At 42.3% G+C, this 20,125-nt stretch overlaps 1 protein-coding gene across 9 annotated transcripts in view; it reads left to right on the top strand.

Annotated features, from left to right (window-relative positions):
• The window catches only part of APBA1 (amyloid beta precursor protein binding family A member 1), a 239,843-nt gene that overhangs the window by 352 nt on the left and 219,366 nt on the right, over positions 1-20,125 (top strand). For 3 of the 9 annotated variants that reach the window (XR_014822669.1, XM_021064697.2, XM_021064677.2), the window contains exon 1: positions 288-447. The exons of 2 other annotated variants lie outside the window; for them this stretch is intronic. The gene's annotated coding sequence lies outside the window, so the exon portion shown is untranslated. Of the gene's footprint in view, positions 1-287; positions 2,232-20,125 lie in introns of those variants that run through there. 4 more of the 9 variants (XM_021064701.2, XM_021064688.2, XM_084987529.1 and 1 more) reach the window with 2 other exon arrangements.

Genomic DNA, 20,125 nt, shown 5'->3' with positions numbered 1-20,125 from the left:
CGCCCACCCGCGTCGGGACCGGGGCGCTTCAGAGGCGGCGCGTGGAGGACACCGCCCAACTGCTTAGGGCTCGCGCGCCGCGCGTGCGCGCGGGTGGGCGTGGGAGGCAGGGCGCTCCTAGCACGCGGCGTGCGCGCGCGCGCTCCCCGGGGCACCCTCCCTCTCCAGCCGGCCGGCTCGGCCCCGGCGCGCGTCACGAGGGGCGGGCGGCGGGCGGGAGGGTGGGGAGAAGGGGGTGGGGCCGCGGGACCGAAGGGGCCCGAGCGGCGGCTGCAGAGCCCTAGCCCGAGATTGGCGAGGGAGGCTGAGGTCGTGGCGGCGGCGGGAGAAGATGGTGGCAGTAGAGGTAGGAGCGGCTGGAGTGGAGCTTTATTCCCAGGCTTGGCACCAACGCTGTCATTAGCGCCGCCTGCTCCCGCGGGCCCGCGGACCCAGCTGTCAAGCAAGGTACCACCGCCAGGGAGGGGTGGGTGAATGGGGGCTCTCCGGCGCTGATGCTGCCCCCGACTGAGCCCCGGTCCTAGCGGAAGGGTGCCCCCGGGCGCGAGAGGAGCTGCGAGGAACAATAGTGCGGATAAGAGGGGACAGCCGGCGACGTCCAGAGGGCAGTGCCTTTAGCCACGGAGCTAACGGGGCGGGGGAAGGAGGCGTTGAGAATTGGGATGCCGGGTGTCCGGTGCTTGCTGAAATGCAGTGCTTTGGGGACAGCGGCGGGCCTGATGACAGTCATGGCAGGAGTGTGTGTGTGTGTGTGTGTGTGTGTGTGTGTGTATAAAAGGTAGAGCCTAAGGGATGGGGATGGCGAATGAAAGGTGTTGGGGGACGACATTTCCAGGAATCCCCGCTAGGAACCCTCAGCTCTTGGCTGACTGTGAAAAAGAGTGTGGTGATGGCAACGATGAAGTGGGCAGGAGGCACTTGGTGTGTGAATGTGGAGGGAGACAGCAGGGTGGGTGCGGATTTGTAAAATACCATGTGTGTGAATCTGTGTATGTGTGTGATTGTGTCCACGCTCCTCAAACTGCTCTCCAAATCCAGAGATCTGCGGGTGCTCCGACTTGCTGTCACCCGTTTACTGTGGGACACTGTTTGTTATTTCCATCCTGCAACTCTGAGTACCTTCTCTGTTCTGCTCCTGCCCCGTGGATGGCCGGGTGTGGGGATTCTCACTTCTCCTCACTCACCCTCACTTCCCCCTGTTCTCACATGTCTTTTGACATGGGGATGTGGAAGTGTGACTGTGGCTTTGGACCCATGGCAGAGAAAGAGGGTAATGGTTACCCTTTCTGGGCTTTCTGAAAGGTTTTGAGGGGAGCTTCCATCCTGTGACACCTCTCCTCTGTTCAGCCCCTGCTCTGTAAGGGTCTTAGATGCCCTGACACTGCAGTTTCTATTGTTTATCTCTGGTCTGACCTGAAGGAGAAGGGTCTTTAATGGCCACATCCCTCTCTCTTTCCCCCAACTTTGAATGTCAACTAGACCTTCTTCTTCCATATTTAAATACTGGAAATCTTATGGCTGAAGAATATGGTCTTTATGTTTATTCTTGTAGCATGAACTCTAGATGTGTGTATAAGAGATGGGAGGGGTGGTATTTAAAGGACGAAAAAGATCCTACTGAGAAATATTTGGTACCCTCCTTGGTCAACGTCACACAGGCAGGGCGTTTTCCTTAGGAAAAGGGATACTTTATTTCTACTCCTGGTGTCATCTACTCTTCCAGGCTTCACAATGACTAGGTGGTACCATGTATTATTCCAGAACTGAAATCCCCCAAGACTCATGGTGGTGAGGTCCCAGGTCAGTGCGTAGTCAATGTAGCCTGCTAGTAGGGAATTTGGAAAATGTCAGGCTGGGAATAAGTCACCCAGTGGGAGCCAGGACACAGAATTGCATCCAGAGTCAATAGCTGTTTAATTGTCTCTGCGTGATAAAGATAGGCTTGTGTGGGGCTGGGTAGAGAGCGATAGGAAGGGAGATAGCATATTCATATATGTGTCCACTGCAGTTTGGCTCCCTGCTCCTGTGTTTCTCCTGCGGTATTTATAGAAATGAATGCACCTTTCCACTTAGTATCTTGATATTTCTTTATTAAAATGTCATGAGACTAGATTAACCTGCTTAGAACATATTTTAATCATAACACCTTAAATTCTACTGCATTGCTGTCGGAATCCAAACTGGCTGCCCTGATCCTTTTGAAAAGCCTGTAAGCAGTCATAGCTACACAAGTAAGTATACAACACATTGGCATCAGAGCTTTCTTTCTCTTTTAAAAAAAAAATCGTTTTATTTTCTTTTTGCAGGAGTTGCATTGAAAATAATAATAGGAAAATAATAATAGGGCTGTCCACATATTTTTTTTCTTCCCATTTATCTTCTCTTAATTAATGATGATCTGTAGATCGGGTTTTCTTGGAGCTGTGAACATTAAATTTCCCACGTCAAGTCAAGTCTTGTAAAATTTTAATGGGAGGTTGTTGGACTGCATCCAGGATTTAAGGATAGATTTATAAAAATGAATTTTAATTCTTAGTTCTTCACTCTCATTAGTTCTGCTGATTTCTTCCTGAGAAAAGTACTTTGGAGTGTAAAAGGCATTCTCAGAGGTTTTGGATTTTCTAAAAAATAGTTGGCATCTTTATATCTGCAGGTAAAATTCAGAGATGTAAATGTCTAATAAGACAGTTTAAGAATATTATTAATTATCAAGATAAATAAACTGTTTTGAAAAAGAATAATTATACAACAGCACAGTTGATGACTCAAGAATTAGTGATTTTCTTTCTGACATAACTGTGATAATTTTTAAAATGCACTACTTAGCTTCCTAAAGTTGGGACTATTAAGGTTAATGATATAGCTTGAATCCTGTAATTCAGTCTGAGAAATAGTTGTACCTTTTGCTGTGGTCTGCAGCAAGCCATTTGTTTTGCATGGATGCATTCTCTTCATTTAAAGAAGCCTTAATTCTTTTCCTTGCCACCATTGGGTCTCTTAAAGAAGTATATTTTTCGGAAGACTTAGAAATAAGGGACATTTGAAAATCGACCTATGAGGGCAAAAGGAATAAACCCTGGTACCATGAGGAGGTGGGACTTAACTTCCACAAGGAAAAAGTAATTGTTCTTAAAATTGAGAGAATTTCATGCCCCCAAATCCAAAGTTAACCCTTTGGGTTACTGTCATTAATTTACAAACATGTTAGTTGCCTACAACATCTCAGGCACTGTATGCTTTTGGATAGGGCTCAGGAAATGTTATGAGGCCTGGAGATTTGAGGAATAAGGAGACTTAGATCCTGCCTGGAAGGAGAGACAGGGGGACGTTCATGTAACTAACTATAAGAATGGTGGAAAATGATTAAATGCTGAAAAAGCTATCTGCTTGTAGAGCTGTAGGAGTTCACAGGATACAACAATGACTTCAAAAGGAAGAATCAGGAAAGATTACTTGAAAGAGGGAGACTCTGAGTGGAGGAATTTGAGCTGGCAGGGAAGGAAAGGCATACTCAGGAAGGAAGAGCAGAGCAAAGACCTGGTGGTGGCCTTTAAAATGGCAAGTGTGGCAAAAGGAAAATCAAATATAGCACTTCACTCAATACCGTATTTATCCTCAGTGTGTGCTCACAGAGGGAACAGAGTGGTGTGTCAGTTATTTCTCAATAAAAAGAATGATAGCACTTTGGCTGGAGTGCAGGAGATGGCCAGAAACGTAATGAGACGTAAGGTAAGAAAGAGAGGGTCAGTCAAGGTTGTGTGATGCCTTGTATATGAATTGTATTCAGTAACTACCAGGGAACCTTAGCAGCTTCTGAGGAGGAGGGTTGACAAGACCAGAACTGTGCTTCAGGGAGAAAATCTTGAAGCATTGTGTTGGATGTAATGAAATGAGGAAAGACTGGCAGTAGTGAGACTAGATAGACTCTGTTGTCAAATCAGGGATAAGAGGAAATGAGGCAGTGGGAGTGAAGGGGAGAGGGAAGACTCAAGAGACAGTGTGCAGGAATAATCTGAACCCTGAGCAGGGAAATCAAGGTCATTGTCAGGCTCTGCCGAGAGAATGATTGGGTCATTGTCAGGAAGGATCTTCAGAGGAGGATGAGGAAGAGGGGGGAAAATAAATTTTATTTTGGGTCTGACAGGTTTGTCCAGATGAAGGGACTACAATACAGGTGTAAGTCACGGAGGGAGGTTAGAGCTACAAAGAGAGATTTGTAAATCATCTACTTAGGAGTGATTTTAATGGATAATAGGGAAAACAGCAAGAAGAGGCAAAAGATAAGGAATGTCTGTGTGTTTGAGAGGAAAAGAGAAAAAAAAAAAGGGTGTGAAGAATACTAAACAAGGGGCAGCTAGAGAAATGTGGTGGCAGTAGTATGATGTTATGGAAGCTGGAAAAGGTGAGGGTTGCACCATCATTCTTACGGCTCGCCCAAGTGGGTGAAGGTGCAGTGAAGAAAAGCCATTGAATTTGACCCCTGGCTTTCCTTAATTGTCTTTGAACGTGATGGCCGTGCAGTCAGGCTGTGAGGGGTTGAAGAATGGAGGATGATGCATATGGAAGGCAGTGAGGACAGACTTAATTAATAAGTGAGGTGATACATCCAGGGCAGGGCATAGTGTAGAAAAATAATGCTTTAGTGTAGGAAAACTTGAGCCTACTTTATAAGCAGAGGAAAAGAAACCATTGAAGGGAAGAGCAGTTGAAAATGTAAGGGAGAGGCTAAACTGATGGAACGGAATCTTCAAGAAGATGGGAGCACACTGGATGAACGCAAAAGGACTCTTTTGAGGCAGGAGCAATGGGAACTTGGAGGTAGAAGGAAAAGAATTTCTCCCAGTCTTCCAGGTCAAGTCAAAGAGTGGTGAGCAAGTTGAGGCCATGGTAGAATAACGAAGACTTAGACTATATGCTATAGAAATGGAGCAGTGAGTCAATTAGGGGTGAATAAAAGTTTACCACCCAGCTCTGAGGGCCTCCTGGTTTTAGAGAGCATGACTATGTAGTAAAATTAATTAGCTGTCTATGGTTAGAGTTTGACAACTACTTATGTCAGTTTGTAAAAGTGATCATGAAATGTTGTCAAATACAGTGGTTCCTCCTTCCCTTAAACTCACTGAAAAGAGAAAAATATTTGCCTTTAAAATTAGTTGAATGAAAGACTCCACCCGAAGTAGTTCCTGTGACTGTTCTCTCTCAGGGATTGCTGACTTCAATAAATAAAGGTTATAATAAAATAAAGGGAAAAATATACGTATTAAAAAAAAAGATGAGTTTTCCCTATCTATAATTGCAAGTATGACAAAAGGAAAAGCAAATACAGCATTTCACCCAACACCATATTTATCGTAAGCACTCAGTAAATATCTCTCACATGAATAAATTATTTTATTTTTTTAGTAAGGTAGGTACAGTAGTATCTAAGATCTAAAATTTTAGGATTTTTTCCTGTTTATACCATGGACATTGAATGAGTTGTATTCCATGGCCTATTCAAGTTTATGATAGAATAAAAACTTTTATTTTTTTCATATCTACTACACTGAAGCCTTATAAATATTTTTTTCACTAGATAATTTTGAACCCTTTAGACCCTTGAGTTATAGGGTCATGTCATGATTCCAGACAAGTTTATGGAAATTCAGCTGTGGTGAGTGATGATCTTGAGGTTCTACTGATGAAATCATTTATTCATTCCTTCAGCAAATGTTCAATGAGCACTTTCTCTCTGACATTCACTGTTCTCTCTCTCATTTTTTTTTGCCTGCACTATTCAAAGAAGTATTTTGTGTATTTATTTTTAAAAATTTTATTGGAATACAGTTGACTTACAAAGTTGTGTTAATCTTAGGCATACAGCAAAGTAAATCACTTATACATATACATATATATGTAGGATACATCCATTCCTTTTCAGATTCTTTTCCAAAACAAGCTAGCACACAGCACTGAGTAAATTTCTCTGTGCTATTCAGGGGGTCCCATTACCCATATATTCCATAAGTAATAGTGTGTGTATATCAATACCAACCCCATAATTTATCCCTGCCCCATTTCCCTTTTGGTGAACCTAAGTTTGGTTTTGAAATTTTTGAGTGTTTCTGTCTTATGAGTTCTACCGTATCGTTTCTATTAGATTTCATATATTAGTGATCTCATATGACATTTGTCTTTGACTTACTTCATATGATCTTTTCTAGGTCCATCCATGTTGTTGCAAATGACATTATTTCATGCTTTTTTTTTTTTTTTTTTTTTTTTTTGGTCATTCACTGTTCTTGTTCCAAGGGATTCAGCAGTGGGGAAAGTCCCTACTCCCACCAACCTCTTAGTAAGAGGAGATCAAAAAATAAATAAGCAAATATATGTCAGGTGGTGGCAAGCTCTGTGAAGAAAGCAAGGAAGGAGCTGAGTATGACAGTGTAAGATTTGCTGTTTTTTTATATCGGGTGGTCAGAGGAGGCCTCAAGCAGAGAGAGCTTAAAGAGGTGAAAGAGTGAGCTATGCAAGTATTTGGGAAGTGCTTGGCATGATCAAGGAAGCCTGACTTGTTGCCTTGCTTCACGTGTCCACGTGGTATCACACGTGATACATGAAGAGGGCACTTAGGGGCCGGACGATGTGATGCTTTGCCTTTTGGTATTGAATCAGAGGCCTATAAAGCTGCATCACTGTGTCCCACATTTGGGCTGACCTGTGGGTGAGTCACTGCTGGGTTTATGGAAATATAGGTGTCCTCAATCAAACATTTAAGTTAGAAAATTTGAAAAGTGGCTCTAAGTAGTGATGAAACAGTAGTTAACTAGAAGTAGCCCCTGTCTTGGAGTGCACATCACTCTTCTGCGGCCTGAAGCTTCTTTAGTTACAGGGCTTCTTTTCTTCTTCTGTCCTCATGCCTCATTCTCAAGTTTAAGGTCTTTGAAACTAGTACTCTATTTTGTTTATCTGAGCATACCCTACAACCCATAGAAAAAGTTTGCATTGGTAAGAGATCATTAAATACTTATTGTAAGGAATGGATGAGACATTTCCAAAGATCTAAGCAATTTAGGTGTGAAGAATGAGGGTAAAACTCTTCACCTTGATTTGTGCAGACAGTTGTTTCTTCAAAGAGGACGCAAAATCACCACATGATGCTAAGTAGTTTATGTACGCAGGGCCTGAGACAGGGACTTGGGTACAAGTAATCTCTTTGGGAAGTGATCCCAAGAAGCATACCTGAACGATTGCAGAAAATGAGACAGAGAAGGAAGGAAAACCAGTAAGAGGCAAGTTAATGAGCAGGTTACCTTTGTGCACAATGGAGGTTCCATTCTTTACGATTGTCCACCAAGCAGCGAGGAAACTGGGGTTGTATTCACCACTTAATACTGGGGGCATTAAGTTCCTAACATTTTAGTGCTGCCAAGATTAGCCTGAGCAGGCTTTGGAGGCACCAGAGAAAGCCCTTGGGTAAATAAGCAGAGAGCAGAGCAGGCTGGAGGCAGGCAGCTGCCAGTGGGCAGCTTTCAGAGCTACAGGTGTCTCAGAAGTAGGCTGAGGCGACTTGAGGCAGCACAGTCACAGTATCTGTTTCACATGGTTCAGGGACATCATAGGGAATTCTTTACAGAGAAGAATTTCATGCCAGTTACTGGTATTTTATTTTAGGATTGTAGCAGCTTCCTGCCATTCAAGTTTGCTCACAAGCCAACTCTTGACAATCCTCAGTTATTCAGGATGACTATCACCACATATGCCCTTTGTGTAAGGTACCTTGCATTTTAAGATGATCCCCAATTTTCCAATGAGATGGTCTTTTAAAAGGTTTTATGTCAACTTGATTATGGATATTTTAGGGACATAAAGGATGAAACGTCTACTTGTATTTGTTAATTTACTTGCATATATTTAAAATCACATTATCTAAAATTAGTTAAAAATATGACATTCTTCTACCTTCACATTTTACTAAATCATTTATTCGAATGTTTCGTATGTTTCTTTGACTTCAGAGTCTTTTTGGTCATTAGGCCGCATTTGGCATATTCATTTCTATGTAATTTGTTTGAAATATAGTGCTTCTTGAATTTCCATATGATGTTACCACGACAGACTTTCTAAGCCGTGTGTGCCCATTCGCACAGCATAAGAACAATCATTTTTTCCCCTTTATTCCTATATATATATATATGTGTGTGTGTATGATATCTGCAACTGAGCACTTCTTCATGACTTGTTTAAGGACATACAATACATGCAGTTGTGAAGGAATATTTGCTTAAATTGGTGTTAAAATCTTGGCTCCCCTTATTCATTCATTCATCTCTTGTATTTCAATCCTGTGACCTTCATAAGCATCCCTATCTAGTATTGATTTCAGCTGTTTCTGGTTATGTTCAAATAGTTCTCAAGTAACCTCTGAAACATACATCTCCTTTTCATAAAACATTCAGTCTTACTAGGTAAATGTTTTTGACACTGTTTCTCCCTTTAAAATCAGTTGCCCTCACATCTAGCATTAATGAATTGCTTTATTTCCATTCCTGTTGTCTTGGAGATAATAACCTTTTTGCTTTTGGCATTCAGAAGGGAGTAATTGAGAGAATACCTCATAACATGGGAGACTTTACATGGAGTTAAACACAAGGTGTCTTTCTCTTTTCCGAAACCTAATTTTGGAGGAACTAGAAATCTCATCTTATTTTTGTTTTGTTTTTGTTTTCTTTTATTTTTAATCTTATGGCCACACCCGTGGAATATGGAAGTTCTCCAGCCAAGTATTGAACCTGAACGACAGCTGCAACCAGTGCCACAGCTGCAGCAATGCCAGATGCTTTAACCCACTGAGCCAGGCTGGGGATGGAGCCCTCACCTCTGCAGTGACACGAGTTGCTGCAGTCAGATTCTTAACCCATTGCACCATGGTGGGAACTCTTCATCTTATTTTTGCACATGCCCAGGGACCATGGGAAGTTATTGAGGATGGTGGTGGTAAAACCATCCCTTCCTGCAAAGTCTTCTCTCCAGCCTCCTCCTCTCCTGCTCCATGGTGGATTAATTAGTGTGAAAAATACACCAATGATTTTGTTTCATGAAGCAAGGGATTAGCCATCATTCTGAACAATGTAACCATTTATGTTTCTGACTTTTGGTAAATTTTGTATCCCAAGATTAATTCTGTTTGACAGATACACTTTATTTTAAAGAAGAGATATACTTGGCAAGATGTGCAGAAATCCCTTTTCTTATAAATCACAGCATAACTTAAATGCAGAAGAGCTTATCATTTAAAGACATTCCATTCAATAGGAATAATTATCTCTTCACATGGCTATTCAATGAATTAGGATTTTTTTATTCTGGATTCACACTCTATTCCTGCCTTTAAACTTGTTTGACCATGGTCCCTAGTGAGAATACAGTTTACATCACGGTCTAGCAATATAGATGAGTGTGTGTAAACACCCACACTCACACACACACACAAACATATCACTGAAACAAAAGTTTCACTCAACAATACTTGTCCTTTATTATGTGTATCACATCTGGATGCTTTCTGTTCTATTCTGTTCTATTCTATACGGTTGTCTACCCGCTAAACTCATTTCAGCTCTAATGGGTCCTGACATGCAGTTTAAGAAACACTGTTCTATTGTATTAAAGCCATCAGAAGAGCGCTGATTTCCTTATAGTATGAAATAATTTCACATCAGAGCTCTTTAAAATTTGTTTCAAATCATTAGCATATTTGGATATTTGGTAGTGTGAGTGTATGAGGTCATAATAATACTAAAGGGAAACTTTATTTTTTGAGTAAATGTTTTTTTTTTTTTCCAAAAAAAAGAAGTGATTAGTGTGGAAAGTGGAGTAAGATGAATGGATTGGTCCTGAAGTCTAGCAACTTTCCTAGGCTGTGCAAACTCACGGCTTGCAAGATCACCACTCACGGGTCTGGCTGGTCTCTCCTCACAGTTCTTTCCTGTCCTCCTCCCTTTTTGCTTGTTTCCTAAGCCTCACCCTCAACCTCAGGAGTTCTAAATGTTCAGTTCAATTACTCAATTCCCACTTTCAACCTAGTATATTTCTTCCTAAATGTGAAACTAGTTTTTACACCCACTTTTCTTCCAATAACTGGAAGGTACAAGAATCTTTTTTTCCCTGAGCTAATACCTGGGGGAGGGGGTTGTCCTAAAGAAGGAAGAATTTGTTCCACTGGTGGAATATTTCTATAGCATTGGGTGGAGCAAAGGTCTAACCTAGTCTGATGTTCACATGTGATGGGACTCTCTATTGGCTCTCCTGTTGTCTCATGTAAGTACGTGTCAGTCTCCGTTTTAAAAGTCCAGTAGTTTACCCACCCAGTGAATGAAAGCAGGTTAACGTCATAGCTATAAAGTGGCAGGCATTGTGCTGAGCAGTATACACAGTTAACTCATTTGCTTCTCATACTCATCTCACGCTTCATAACCACATCAGGAGAGGACTTATGTTACACACGGGACTTGAGGCCCTCAGAGATGCTCTCCGTGACTAAAGGACAGGGCAACAGGGACTCCCCTGAGGTCCAGGGATAGGAGAAGGCCCCAATAGCTCCTGGTCCCCAAGTGTCCTTTGTCCTGCTGCCCGGCAGAAGGCCCCCCCCCCACCCAGCTGGACTCCCTTGTTTATAATGCCCTTATTTCACATGGGGTGTGTGTGTGTGTGTGTGTGTGTGTGTGTGTGTAACTGTTGTACCAGCATCTCTCCAATCTCCACACCACGGGGTGGAAAGATTCAAGACAGAAGTAATGTGGTGCTGCCAACCCTGGACAAGTCTCTAGATTGGGCTGAGCCTCAGCATCCCCAGCTGTAAAAGGGGGGATAATGAAACCTGCCCTTCTCTTCTCTTCCTATACAGGGCCACTGGGAGGATCACATGAGATAGAAGGAGTTATAGGAAAGTAAGGTAGATGTGTCACTTCCTTCATAATGACCTTGGGCAGAGGTGACATCACTCTCTTCTAAGCCAGGGGTCAGCAAACTATTTCTGCATGGGGCCAGATAATAAATAGGTTAAGTGGGTGCATGGCCTGTGTCGCCACTTCTCAGCTCTGCTGCTATAGTGCAAGAGCAGCAGTAGGCACTGTGTGAACCAACGAGCAGGGCTGAACTCCAATACGACTTTATTTATGGATGTTGAGATTTGAATTTCGTATCACTTTCACTTGTCACAAAATTTTGATTCCTCTCTTGATTTTTTTCCAGCCATCTAAAAATGTAAAGCCACTCCCAACTCCCGGGCACTGGGCCAGATATGTCTCATGGAATTTAGCATGCTGACTCCTGATGTAAATGCTCATAGCACTTCGAACCACTTGTTAGCGAGCAACCCCAGTTCACTTTGGACTGCAGCTGTGCACACTCACTTTATTCCATCCTTCTCTTGTCCTTCCACAGTGTACACCCACCCACCAGCATTGTTTTCATCTCCTTTAGCACTGGAAAGGTGAATAGCACATGATACTCTGCAGACCCATACACATGTGTGTAGTACATATTTAGGGAATAAACAGGGATAAGAAAATCTGTTGCTTTTCTATGTATCTCATTTTTCATCTTTAAAGGAAATTCTTCCTGTTGCCTAGTAAATTTGGGGAATGATTGAGTTAACGTTTTGCAATTAAATTTAAGGGCTTTAGGAATCATGTTTTCTCCCCTGCTGTTAACCAAAAAAGGAAAAGAATGCCAGGGAAGAAAGAAAGGGAAAACAAGAAACAAAACCAGCATTTCAGCATAAAAAGGGCTTATTAGAGAATAATTGAAGTGGCCAAACGTTTAGCTTTTTGTCCCTGGGGCTTTCTGTCACTCTGGAGGCTGAAGTGCCTTGTGCCTCAGCTGCCAGCAGCCCTGCTTTTTGCTGTGCTTTCCCCCTGACCCTCAGTTTTTTTCTTTTCTTCTTTTGGCCACAGCCTGCAGCACCTTGGTGTGGGACCTCAGTTCCCAGATCAGAGATTGAACTTGGGCTGCAGCAGTGGAAATGCCGAATCCTAACCACTGGGCCACCAGGGAACTCCCTTTCCCCAAAACTTAACTCAGAGGCCAGAACTCTGCACTTGGCTATAAAAAAGATGGAATGATAGAATGTACTTTATCTTTTCATCTGTGCTTCCTCAACATGGACCAAGGAGTTACATCTCTTAAGAGCAAAGCCTTAAACACTACTTCTGTTTTACTTCTTAGCAGGTACACAGACTCTGGAGTGGAAGTATAGGAATATATGTATCATCTAAAATTTTCTTCTCAAAATGATGTGGGCAGAAACTAGATGGAGTAATTACAGTGGTGTGTGTGTGTGTGTGTATGTTATTTTTCCAAATAGTCTATGAAAATATTACTCTGTTCTGTCATCAGCCAATTATATGTATGTGTGTGTGTGTGTGTGTGTGCACGTCCGTGTATTTAAGGGATGGGAAGAAAGGAATATGCTAGAACATTGGAACTAAAATCATTAATAGTGTATACCCCTTATTAAAATTTGTTAGGAAAAGAACAATTAGATCAGCTTTCAAATAAATGCGTATCTTTTTTAGTCTGCCAAAAATATAATAACCTAGGGAAAATATATGGCTGGCATAAAAAATTTTTTAAAGTGTGCTTTCTACTTGGCATAAATTCTTGTTGCCCTGATAGGTGCTCTCTAGCCTTGAAGACAGGAGGTTAAGCCAGTGTTAGAAGTGCGTATTACATTTAAGTCATGTGAGGTATTTGAAGCCTGCTTGGGGAAGAATGGAGGCTGTGGGGCTCAGGATTTTGTTCCCTGTTATGTCTGAGCTGCTCCAGTGAGACACAACATACCACTTACTGGCGGTGCAGAGACTATTTTCAAAATTGCCCTCAGTGGATGGAGGCAGAGAGGGTGGGGGTAGGGAGCAGACTTATTGGAGAACTGCAAGGTGGAGGGGGTGCTGCTGGTAATTATCCATCTGTCTGCAGTTCCTGGTGTGGAATGAGACTCCTCTTGATGAAGTAAGACACTGTGCTTATGAAGGTGGATGATTAAGCTTTCGTTCATTATGTTATCTGCACAGTGAATCTTACCTTTTCTTCTTTTTCTGAGTTTAATTTTTTTCCTTTCTTACCATCACCACCACCCCTTTATTCCACTTGGGAAATTACAGTGGGCTTGTTTACGTCTCATGACTTATTTGAATGGCTCCCTTCCACACCGGGTGTTTTCAGCTAATGTCTGGCCATTGTGGATTGTCTATTCATATTAGGGCTGTGCCAAAGATGGCCAGAGGTCTGTATAGTTGGCAGGGTTTGTAGAGGTCTTGGGTTGGGCTCCCCAGAGCAAACACTGAGAAGATGGTTGGTGCATGCAGGTGCTGCTTTATTAAGGAGATACTCCTGGAGGAGCCTGGAGCCTGGAAAGGGGGCAGCAGAGCTCTAGTGTGATGTGGCCTCAGGGCTGTCCCCACCAGAGTCAGTGGGGTTGGTGGTACATAACCCATACCTGACAGTCACTGGGTAAGGGCCCTGGGGATAAAAGGGGGGACTGTGGGGAGAGGGACATAAATTCTCAGGTATTTCTGGTTCTTTCCATGAAAAGGCAAAGCTAGGATAGCTCTCCCCGGAGGACTCATAGGTGCTGACTGTTATCTGGATAAAGATCTAGCTGTGACCCCAACATTGTCCACCACCAGACCAGTGGCTTCTTCTTGGGGGTGCTCAGCCAGCAAGCCAATTCAGCTGCTTCCCTGGGAATCCCCAAATACCAGTCTCTTTCCTGAGGAGTAGCTGCTGGCTTCTGGTGGTGTGTGTGTTGTCCCATCGAGCAGAGGGCTGGGATCCAACTGTCTGGTTACAGTGAATCGCCTGTTTCCAGAGCCTTCTGCACCTCCATCCTTTGCTAGGTCTGTATCCCTGGGGTTCTATAGTCCAGTCACTTCCAAAGAAATGTATTAAAATCTCTTGTTTGTGACTATTCTCCCTCCCATTCTCTTGGTGGTTTTATACCTTATCTATGCCTTTATAATAATTTAAGTAGGGTCTTGAGAGAAAAGGATAAAAATGTGCATGGTCAAGTTGCCACATTTAACAAGGAGCTACTCAAAATAAAAGCTGAAGTAGAATTTTAGAATGAAAAACATACCTGAGTGTATGACTACATATACACACACATATATATACATACACATACATACATATGTGCATATAAAATGCTTAAATATTTATATTACTACAACATCATGAAAGTAGACCAATAATTGGGAATTAGCCAATCTTAGTACGGCCTAGTAAAATGATATATTAACCAAAAGGAGTAGTTGCAATCTGCTATAATCATTAGCTTGGTGACATGAGCCAATGGTTGCCGTTACTGTCTTTGGGCTAAGCAAGAGGACTTCTGTGTTCCCCAGTATTTTTTGTACAGTACCACCAGACAAGGTAAACCGTGGATGTTGGAATGAACTATGGTTCCCATATTATGACATGAGAGTTCACCTTGGCAGTTAACAAGTAAACGGAAACGTAGTGATAACCCAGGCAGGCTCCCAAAACACTACCTTGTTATTTAGGGACTCTGAAATTTAAAAAAAAAAAAAAAACTGCCTCTGTATGTAACAGATTTGGCAGATGGGTGAGGTTCAGTAGGATGCAGATAGCAACCCTCCCCAGTTCTCACACGGCCCACTGAACAGACTTGTTTTCTCTTCCCCACTGAAATGCATTGGGCAGGTCCCTTAGATTTCCCTCTCTTGAGTGGCAAAAAGTTAAATCCAGTCTATGGATCATATAATAGAGTCCCGTGTACTAATAAAAATTCCAAACTCCTGTCTCATTCTTGACTAAAAAATTTGCAGTGAAAGCCAAAACTAACACAGCATTGTAAATCAACTATATTCCAATAAAGAAGACCAAAAAAAAAAATGTAAAACCCATATAACTAGGATGTAGATGAGATACAGAACATATCCTGCCCCTCCTAGCAGCCCCCTAGGCTCCCTCCTGTCCCTTCCCAGTTAATATCAACCAACACCCCAAGTGTAACCATAGACAATTTTGCCTGTTTTTAACTTTACATAAATGGAATCAAAGAGTATGTAACTTTTTGTGTCTGACTTTTTTGTTTAGTATTGTTTTAGAGATTCATCCATGTTTTTGTATGTATCAGTAGGTTGTTCCTTTTTATTGCTGTTTAGTAATCCATCAGGTGGATATACTGAGTTTATTTTCCATTCTTCTGTTGATAGACAGTTGGGTTGTCTCACTGTGAACATTCTTGAACGTTTATTTTAGTGCACGTAAGTATTCCTTTCTGTAGGAGTGGAATGTCTGAGTTGTAGAACAAGTGTATGTTTAGGTTTAGGGATATTGCCCAAAGGTTTTCCAAAGTGGTTGTACCAGTTTACACCCTCAACAGAAGCTTCTGAGAGCTGTGGTTGGTCGATATCCTTGTCAGCACCTGGTCTCAGACCACTCACTTAGCTCTAGCCATTCTGGTAGGTGTGTAGTTGTGCTAAGTGTGTCTGATATTAAACTTCACCTCCTCCAGCTCAGGCAGGCTGCTTCTGTAGAGCCCACAAGAGACAGACATCCCATTGCTCTTTGCTGCAAGCACAGCCCCCTCTCTCTTTGCCCTGCCAGTTCTGAGTAGCTTTTTGATTTCTCACAGCAAGGGTCAGATAACAATACCTGGGTCCCACAAACTCCAGAGGGTCTGTGTCAATCTCCCAGAGTGTTTCTGGGAGCCTTTTCTCATAAAACACTACCACAGAGTTAGTGGCTTGTCCAAAAGAAATTAACTTTCTGACAGCTCTGGAGGCTGGAAGTGCAAGATCAAGGTGTTGGCAGGTTTGGTTTCTCCACAGGCCTCTATCCTCAGCTGGCAGACAGCCACCTAGTCACTGTATTCTCGCATGGTCTTTCCTTATGAGCACATGTTCTCCATGTCTCTCCCTCTTCTTCTAAGGGCACTAGTTGTTTTGGATTAGGACCCCAACCTTATGACTTCATTTAACCCAATTACCTCTTTAAAGACTACCTCCAAGTACAGTCAGGTTGAGGGCTAGGGCTTCAACATGTGGCGGGGTGGGGCATGCCGTTCAGTCCATGACCCTTGGTTTGGTGTGTATGTGGGGAGAGCGCTCTGCCAACTTTCCAACAACACAAGAAGTACTCGTGGCAGCCAATTTTGCTAAATCATAGTACAATCAGTCGTGATATAAACTACTAGCTGGGGAGTCCCTGTCATGGCTCAGTAGTGATGAATCTGACTAGTATCCATTAGGACACTGGTTCAATCCCTGGCCTCGCTCAGTGGCTTAAGGATCCAGCAATGCCATGAACTGTGATATAGGTCACAGACGTTGCTCAGATCCTGAGTTGCTGTGGCTGTGGTGTATGCTGGCAGCTGCAGCTCTGATTTGACCCCTAGCCTGGGAATTTCCATATGCTGCGGGTGCGGCCCTGAAAAGCACAAACAAACAAAAACAAACAACTTGCTGGGAAGATTTTTTTAACTAATAGAAGTAAAACACATACAGTAAAGTACATAAAGCATGTACATCTTCAGTAGTGTTTGAAGAATTTTCCATGTGGATAAACTTGTGTGTCTGCCACCCACATCAGGATGTGGAACATTGCCAGCACCTCATAGATTCCCCCAGTCTGTACCTGTTCCTCATTCCCCCAAGTAAACACTGTTGTGACTTCTATCCTCATTTATCAGGTTTGGCGATCCTTGAACTTCGTATAAAAAGATTCACATATGTGCTTCTTTTTCATCTGATTCTTTTCCTTGGCTTGCTATCTATAAGATACCTCCATGTTATTACATGCATCACTGGTTCATTCTTCTTGTTGCTGTATTTTATTCATGTGTATAAATACCTAATGATTTGTTAACCTGTTATCTTGGTGATGGACATCTGAGTTATTTTCAGTTTTTGACTCTGAACAAAGCTGCTGTAAACATTCCTGTATATGACTTTCTGTCTTCACTCCTCTTTCTTGAGTATGTATTTAGGAGTGGAGTTCCTTGATCAGAGGGATAGCTGTGTGTCCAGTTGGAAACATTTTAAGCAATTGTTTTTGTAAATACCTTTCTGTTTGATATAATCTTAACACATCCTCTTCACAACTCAGGGACAGATGTAGGTATACATGTTCTGCTTTAAGGCAGAGATGTGCTTTGTTGATATTTTTTCTCATTAATTTTATTGTCTAACTCAGTTAACAGAATATGATTTTGTTAACTTTATATATCAGAGGTAAATGAAGCATATGCTTATGAATTCACTGGGTACTGAACAGGTTATTCATGCATATTTGAAGAATGTTTTTGTCAGCTCTGTTAAGAAGCCAACAACCATCTACTAACAGGCATTTTGTTTGCTATATCTGAATCAACAAGGTTATGCATTCAAAATATTTTCATTAAAAATAGTTTTATGTACAACAAAACAAGCCAGTGCATATTTTAATTTTAAACATCTTATTCTTAAGCGTTAATTGATTCCCATTATAACCAGATTATATTTGTTTTAGCCAGAATACTGTAAAGCAGCTTTAAAAAAACACCTAGTAGTAATAAAATGGTAAACATTTATGTATTGCTCATGGTAAGTGACATAAAACACTGCTCAAAGCACTTAATATAATTAGCTCATTTAGTCCTCATAAAGTATGCTATAATCATATACCTCATTTTACAAATGAGGACACTGAGGCACAGAGAGCTCAAGTGACTTGCCCAGGATCACACAGCCAGTAGGTTGTCAAGGTCCAGTGTACATATATAACTATGATACCATACTGCCTTTTAACTCATTCTCTCATCTTTCTGTTTATTCATAGAAGAGCAGGCTGTAGGAAAGAGCATTCCCACTTTCTCAATTCTTAGACATTTTCTCAGTTTAGATTAAAGCTGTTGCAGTTAAAATATTTATTATTACTTGAACAAATTCCATTAATCAGATGCCTAAAGGATGCCAACCTGTTCTCACTGCCTTAAAAAATCACATTGAAAGAATCCCTTCCTCCTCCTTTGTTAAACCCTTAGGTTATATTGGGGAAATCTGTTAAGAAAAGAGCCTGAATATTCCTGCAGACCCTCTGAGGCTCTGAAAATCTGGCTTTTGTGCGGCAAGAGAATGATCCCCAGAGAGAGAGGCCTTAACCACCATGATCTGAGCACTGCTTTCTCAGCATTCACTGTCCATCACATCCATTCTACACATATTTACTGCTCATGGACAGTGTGCCAACCCTGTGTGAGGCCCAACAGGTGACTGGAATGGAGCCCACAGGGCCCTTTTCCTCAGGAAGCTAATTTGGAGTTGAGCACAGGAGACAGGCACACACACAAACCATGTACATGTCATTGCTGTCATTACAACTGATGAGTGCCATGAAAGAAAGGTGAAAGTGCTTGCGTGTGACCGGCAGCCAGTCCTATTGGGATCACTTGGGAGGGACTTCTCTGTGTGGGGAAGTCACTGAGGTGGAAGAGGGCGTAACTCCAGGCAGAAGGGAGAGGGTGCACTAGGTCCCTGGGAAGGGGAGGGGGTGTCTGGAAGGGACAGTGTGGGCAGCTTGCTGGACACTGAGGACAATAGGAAGCCTTTTCAATGTTTCAGATAAAGGAAAGATATGATCAGACGTGTGCTTTGCTGTGAGAGTAGATTGGAAAGAGGGCAAAAGGGAGAGCAGGTTTGTAAACATTTTCCAACAAGGAAGGTGCTTCACATTAGAGCCCATCACAGAACCCCAAGGGGGCGTGGGTGGTTCAGAAAATGCTGACAGAAGATCTGGGAGATGGACAGACTGGAAAGATTTAGCAGGTACAGTCATCAGGATCTGGGGAAGGACTGGATATAGGAGGCAAGGAAATCAGGGGTATCACCCCTGACTCCTAGGTTTTGTTTGTGCTGCTGTAGGAATGGGGTTTCCCGTCACTGAAATAAGAAATGGAAAATGGGAGTTCCCACTGTGGCTCAGCAGGTTAAGGACCTGACATTGTCTCTGTGAGGATGCGAGTTTGATACCTGGCCTTGCTCAGTGGGTTAAGGATCTGGTGTTGCTGCAAGATATGGTGTAGGTCACATATGCAGCTCAGATCCCTTGTTGCCATGGCTGTGGTGTAGGCCCCCAGCTACAGCTCTGATTCGACCCCTAGCCCGGGGACTTCCATGTGCTATAGATGCAGCCATAAAAAGAAAAAGAAAAAAAAGAAATGGAGAATGGAATGACTCATTGGGAGGGTGAGCAAGGAGCGGGGAAAGTACTTATCTTAAGGTGTCTGTGAAGCCTGCAAGGAGGGGCACAAGGTAGCTGCTTAGATATAGACATCTAGAACCTTAAGGAGAGGTCTGGACTAGAGATGATGCTAACCAAGCATCACAGCTCTAGAAATGAAGTTCTAATCCACAGGGATGCCTTGAGTTGGGATAGATCAAGTGCTGTTTTAAAAAGACAGCATGGATGAGGAATAGTGCAGAGAGCTGGGAGTTAGCCTAGTTGAATTGCCCTTTCTCAGTGCTTCAGACCCTCTCTGAACAGCATCTGTAGTCCTGAAACCACAGAGCTCTATCATAGCACCAGTGGTCCAAACTCTTAAAATGAAAATTTGTTAAATGTTTGATCACTTTGTATTTGATCACCCGTTTTAAAGAAAAATAGATTCATGGTTGGTATAAAATGTTTATGAATATGTTTACATGTAAACCTGCTAAGAGTAAAATTTCTGGAATCACTTGCTGATTAAATGGAAAAATGTCCTGGGCTTTAGATCTCTTAGAGCAGCTTATTCCAGTGCTCCTTGTAACTTTTTTTTTTGTGAAGTTAAACCCTTTTATGTGTTATGACCCAGACTCTGGTATAGCTTTGTTCCTAACTTTGTTCTTATCTCCTTTTAGATTTTCCCTAAGAACATTACTCTTGGTGAGAAATGATGAGGCCAAGGTCTTGTGGCTGAACTTTGGGAGCCAGCATGTGGACCTTTTTTTTTTGGGGGGGGGGGGTCTTTTTCAGTTGAAGTAGAGTTAATTTACAATGTTGTGTTAATTTCTTCTGTACAGCAAAATGATTCAATTTTACACACACACACATAATATATTCTTTTAAACTTCTTTTCCATTATGGTTTATCATAGAGT

Source organism: Sus scrofa, chromosome 1 (genome assembly GCF_054392235.1).
Source record: "Sus scrofa isolate SSC_HxYL_T2T_F1_AM1 chromosome 1, Sscrofa_HxYL_maternal_Yorkshire_Landrace_v2.0, whole genome shotgun sequence".
Lineage (NCBI taxonomy): Eukaryota > Metazoa > Chordata > Mammalia > Artiodactyla > Suidae > Sus > Sus scrofa.
This window is presented reverse-complemented; position numbering and strand designations above follow the sequence as displayed.